We start from the raw sequence: 6,094 nt of genomic DNA, 5'->3' as shown, positions 1-6,094 counted from the left end.
AAAGCCAAAAATTTCTTACAGTTAGAAGGAAGTAGTGGTTCTTGCAATATAAAATATATTTTAATTATTCATATATATATATAGTATTATATACCAAATGACAACGAGCCATTCTATATAGAACTAGCCCTAATCATCAGAACTGCTCACGAGAAACGAGAGTTGTTTGGTGTACCAGGCTTTGTCATTAAGGTGTGAGAACTGGATTCCACCGCTGTAAAAGGCAATATGCGCAATGGAGGAGAGATTCAAACACTGTCCTTGGTCTCCTTAATTTTGTCCATGAGCAAGTTTGTGAGAAGAAAATGGCCTAGACATCACAACAAGATAGAAAAGATACCTGAATAGATGTATACTCAGAAAATCATGGAAATCTTCTGATCAAGTTCGAATTTTTCCTCATACCTTGTAAAGTTCCATCACTTTGGAGGTGAGCTTGGAAGCATCATGCCAGGCATGGCGACTCGACTTTGTGGTGTTGTCTGAGTCTCCTTTTGGACAGGGCATGGGCATTTTTCCTTGAGTGGTTACGTTCATTGGTGGAAATATTGCCTTCATTTCTTAAGGCGTTATTCCATAATTATTTTATCTTTTAAATATAGCATATTTGCGAGAAGATTGGTGAGGACAAAGCAGCCAGAATCACCAAGCAGCTGGTAAAGACCTTCAAATAGATTTATTTGAGAGGCGTGGTTCACCAGAATCTCAAGCTAGACAACATTCTTTCCAAGCTAAACATGTGCGACAAAGTGGTGATCAGCACCTTTAGGAGATATCACAACAGCAAAGTACATGGCAGCTGAGGTGGTGGAGAACAAGGATTGGAGCTCTACATGGCAGCCTACTCTACTTTCTTACAGACAAAGCCATGAACTGTTTTAAAAAAAGCCATTTCTGAAGGAATAAGACAGCATTAAATAAACTGTTGTGTATGTACGTGTTTATAGACACAACTTTGAAGCCATGAGCTTGGTTTGATTTGGTACATGATATTTGTACATTAACTCAGGACATAGAAATGATTTCCGTGTTTGATTTTATTTAGTGTTTCACTCTCTGTCGTAAAGGTATTAGGTAAAAAGCAAAAAAGTCTATATGTCATTCCAGAAGAGTTTTCTACAATATTCATCTTAAAATTAATATAAATCATAGTTGTAAATATTTCTTTGATAAATGTTTTAATAAATAGTTGGTATATTTGTGTTGTAAAAACATACTATATTTATATTACTCGAAACATTTATTAAATATTAATATATTTTTCTTTATATATTGATATGATATCTAATTAGATAGTATTGATTTTTATATTCTCTGAAATATAAGTATCAACAATGTATATTTTTAAATGTAAAACCAGACACATAATAAAAATTCTAATATTCTTTAGTAAACTATGAAAGTTAGAGGCATCAGATAAAAACAGTTTACCTCAATATGCAATCAAAATTATAATTTCCAAAAACTAACCTATTTTTTTGATATACTAAAAATATATACTAAAAAAAGGGTTTAGGGTTTAGGGTTTAGGCGCGTTTAGGCGTTTAGGGTCAAAGACACCCTGCGGTGTTGCAATCCGGCGAGATCGCTGAACGTGTATGTACATTCCCCATGTCCCAATGGGACTAATACAAAAAATGGGCGTGCCGCCCTCTCAATGAGCTACTCTACGTGATCCTCATATGCCGTAGCTAGACCTAGTCCTGGAGTAGAAGTGGACGTAGTCGTCTCGAGCGAATCATGTCGATGTCCAAGTCTCCCCCACGAGCTGACCTTAGAACAGAGTCTAGGGGGCGCCATTGCCAACGAATCTCGCCACCTCCCAATTTGCCAAAGCATGGGAGCCACCTAGATCTCCACTCCTCGAGCTGCCTCGGTTTTGCCCGCTCTTTCAGGATGGTGTAGTGAAGACGCACCGCTGCAAGAGTGAGTCTCCACCATGATACCACCACTGCCGATATTCTCGCTTGTTGCCCATCAAAGCGACAGTGGTTCCGCGCCTCCCAAAGTGCCTGCAGTCCTGTTGCCCTCCAAATGGACCAGCGCTCTTGGCCCAACGCCTCCCAGATGGACATCCCAACTTCAGCCCCTGTCATGTCCCACCGGACTCGCATGTTCCATCGGTGCCGTCCGTAGCAGCGAATACGCCTCCAAGCTGGACCAATGGCTGGGCCTCTAGCTCCCTCAAACCAGTGGAGGATATCCCCACTCCGAGCCTCAAACTCTGGAATGTCTCCGAGTTCCTGCGTCGCCTTGAAGATCTGTCGCCAAACTTCTCTCGCCACGTCGCATTCCCATAGGACATGTCGCGCTGTCTCCAGCTCGCCACACTCCTTGCACCGTCGGCATGCTTCTTCCTGGAACCGCTGTCCTACCGGCAGCCCGTTATTTGCCACCAACCAAGAGGTGGCCTTGACTTTCTCCTGTACCGGTAGTTTCCAGAACGCAAGCGTGTTGCCCACCACCTGATTTGTTTCAACTCCTTGCTCGATCCATTTCTTCCAGAGCTTGGGGATCTCCCCTCGGGCCTCCTCCCTGCTGGTCAAGAGACCATCCCTTGCTTCCTTGACGCCGAAGGAGAAGAAGCTCCTCGCTCCTCGTTTCCATGCTGCGGGGTCCCAATCCAGATCCTCGATGAGCTGCTGTCGCCACCATCTAAGAATGCCTTCCCCCTCTAGTGCAGCCAACGATTGAACCACCACCGATTGTTTCGGAGCCTGTCGTATTACTCGAATCCTACCCTTGACCTCGTCATCCGTCACCATCGGCATGACTTGTTCGTCTCCTGCTGGCAACAGCATGTCACCTCTCAAGACTCGAAAAGGACGCCCAACATTTTGGTCTGGAGACACAACGAACCATACCTCCACATCCCTGTCCTCCCAAGCTGGTGTTGGGGCCGTAAATGCCCGTGTCCAGGCCCCCAAGCTAACTCGTTCCCTGTCTGGCTCCACGTCCCGTTGCAGAGCCACAAAGTCTCCAGATTTGAGACAACGCCTAGGCCAGAGTTGCCCCTGCTTCGCCGCACTCACTGCTCTGATAATGCGAAGAAGATCAAGGTGGACTTTCCTCCACCGTCCCGGGTTAAAGACCTGCATATGCCTCGTAGTCTTCCTCCTGTCCTTGTCCAGAACCCGCACCAGCTGCTTGAGAGTTCGGAAGCCTGTGCTATGTAGCTTTCTCCAGATTGTGTAGTGGTCCTCCCTGCCCAGCGTCCTATCATCCAGTTTGAAGAGGTCGTTTAAGAACAGGGGCTGGTTCAGCCAGTCCTCCGCTCGCCCTGGCAATTCCCTGTTGACTGGAAACGCGCTCCATAACCGGAGAAACCCCTGGACTAGAGTGCTGCCCTTGACTACTTGCTTCGGCCCCTCGGCAAAGAGCCAACGTGGATCTTCTTCCCACGGTCTTGCAGTGTTGTGCTTGGGCCGGATTGCCAACAAGTTCTGCCTAAACATGAGTCTCCAAGGTTGATTACCTGGTTGAAGGCCCATGAGGAGGATTTTGTACCGTAGCGCCTTCGCCATGTCACTTGGATCGATTACTCCAAGTCCTCCCAAGACTCACGGACGTGCTATAGATTGCCACGCGACCTTGGCCATGCTCCTCCCTGTGACCAGAGCGCCCCACCACAAATACTGACGGACCATCGTGCGTACCTTTCTAAGAGTGCGTTCTGGAACAAGCCAGATGGAGAGGTGGTACCAGATGCTGGGCAGAATGATGCTCCTAGCGACTACCACTCTCGCTGGCAAGCCGAGTTTCCGGGGAGCCCACTTCTGGATTGACGTTCGTACCCGTCGAAGCAAGGTGTCATCCTGAAGTGCTGCACTGAACCGAGTACCAACCTGGATCCCCAGGTACCTAGCGTCTTCTCCTGGTTTGAGCCACTGGAAGCCGATGTCCTGCCCCCAAGATTCGATGCCTGGTCGCCCCCAATTTATGCCCACTAATTTGTTCCAGTTAATTGCTGCACCAACGCCTTCTTAGCTGCATCCATGTTCTCCTTAGTCGCAAGTAGGAACAAGGCAGTGTCGTCCGCAAAAGCACCAGTTTAGGGTTTAGGGTTTAGGGTTTTTAGGGTTTAGGGTTTAGGGTTTTGGGTTTTTAGGGTTTAGGGTTTAGGGTTTAGGGTTTATAGGGTTTAGGGTTTAGGGTTTTAGGGTTTAGGGTTTAGGGTTAAGGTTTAGGGTTTTAGGATTTAGGCGCGTTTAGGCGTTTAGGGTCAAAGACACCCCGCGGTGCTGCAATCTGGCGAGATCGCTAAACATATATGTACATTACCCCAATCCCAAAGGGATCAAAACAACATTGAGAGCGCACTCTCGAAGAGACTAGTGAAACTATGAGCGCGAACGCCCGGCGCTGCTCTTGGGCCGTCCGCCTCCCAGGTGACTCCACCGCGGAGCTTGAAGCCACCTGCTTCGCCTTGCCACTCCTCCACTCGGTCACAATGATGACAAGCCAGACGAACACCATGTCGATCTAGCTCAACGTCGTCGCAGCCAAGCGGTCCAACTCGAGCACGATGACCCGGCGTTGCTCATGGGTCACTCGCCTCCAAGGTGACTCCACTGCACAAGCTGAAGCCACCTGTTACGCCCCAAGACGTGATGCTGTGTCTTGGAGCGCCTACCTCCCCAGTGTACTTCCAGCACTAAGTCGGTGCCCATTACGAACAAACTCCAAGGCGTAGAACAAGCGAGGTGTGAGCCTCCTCCAGCTCTAGACTAGAGCGTGCTACCTTGCCTCCCACACTAGACAAGTGCGCTGGCCCCCTTCAATGATATACGAGCCCCCGTTGCCGGCATCGCGACAATCACAAGACTTGCAAGCCTCCGCAAACCTCCTCAAAGGACTAGCCCTGAAGCAAGAACCATGTGGGATCCCCTCCGCGAGCAAACCAACTCAGCCATCCGCCACTGGCCCCCTTTGTGACAGCACTTCCCTGTCACTAGATCCAAAAATGCGCCCATAGTGTCTTCCACGTCCATCCACCACGGACACTTCGCTATGTCGGGATGTCGTCCCGAACTGTCCTCCACCAGTCAACAAAGATCCCATGACTTGGTCGTGTTTCCACGACTCAAGTCGCCAAGAACTTCCGACACATGCAGCTTCACGCTCTCCGTACCTTAGTCGCCACCTTGCATGGCCCGACCTAAGGCGAGAAATCCCGCTCGAAGCTGCGAGACCAGCAACCGTCGCGTTTCCACCATGTTGCTGCCGTGCCAACCACATGTAACGAAGATCCCTGACACTTAGAGTGGCCGGATCGAAGATCCCGCCGCCACCCTAAGTCCTGCCCTAACCGCAGTTAGCCAAGAACCCTAACCCTAGCCACGAATTAGGACAGGTGAGAACTCTGAGACCGTGAAGAATTTTTGCCTGCGCTTCTGGGAGGGTGTGAGGCTCCCTCCCAGCTATCCCCCTGTGAATTTTTGTGGAAAAATTCCAAGCCGTTCAGGAGTTATGAGCTCCCAAAAAACTTGAAACCATGAGAAGCGAAAAAAGAAGAGGAGGAGAGGAGAGCGTCCAGCTGCTGCAGCCGTGGTGTTCCTGACTGCCCTCTCCACTCCTCCAAATCTCTAAGCCCCGAAAAACCCTAGCCGCCGCCGAAAAACCCTAAAAACAGCAGCGACCTAGGGCCAGCGAGATCTCCAGATCCGTGGCAGATCTCGCCGCGGCCTTCTAGGAGGATGAGAATCTACACTCCTAGAAGCCCCCCGTCGAAGGAATCGAGGTTTCTCCCAGCCGTTTGGGAGATATCGATAAAAACGACAGAGAGCGAGAGAGAAGAGGAGAAAGAGGAGGGAGACGAGCTCCGTGTGTAGCTGCCGCGGTCTGCGATGCTTGTGCCGCCCTGGACGCTCGCTCCCTCCCTCTTTCTCACACTCTCTCTCTAGCGCCTTCGAGCTCTCTCCTCAAACAACTTAGGGCTTTTGCACAATCTGGCGAGATCGCGGCACCACTTTGTGCAATCCACATTCTCCGTGTGCCGTTGTCGAAACGGCGTGATCGAGAGCAAGTAGAGGAGGCGAGGGAATGAATTTTCATTCATTCGTGAGCGAGGGAGAGGACAAGAGACAACCCGAGA

General features: G+C 49.5%; 1 long non-coding RNA gene across 1 annotated transcript; it reads right to left on the bottom strand.

Annotated features, from left to right (window-relative positions):
• Window positions 1-4,260: 4,260 nt before the first annotated feature.
• LOC112342154 lies at window positions 4,261-5,624 on the bottom strand. The gene is made up of 2 exons (XR_002990844.1): window positions 4,634-5,624; window positions 4,261-4,580 (listed from the first exon to the last, which is right to left on the bottom strand). It is a non-coding gene; the product is annotated as an uncharacterized LOC112342154 (long non-coding RNA).
• Window positions 5,625-6,094: the final 470 nt, after the last annotated feature.

The sequence above is a fragment of the Selaginella moellendorffii genome, unplaced genomic scaffold (genome assembly GCF_000143415.4).
Source record: "Selaginella moellendorffii unplaced genomic scaffold, v1.0 SELMOscaffold_100, whole genome shotgun sequence".
Classification (NCBI taxonomy): domain Eukaryota; kingdom Viridiplantae; phylum Streptophyta; class Lycopodiopsida; order Selaginellales; family Selaginellaceae; genus Selaginella; species Selaginella moellendorffii.
The sequence above is the reverse complement of the archived record's forward strand: the minus strand, read 5'-3'. Positions and strand labels throughout refer to the sequence as shown.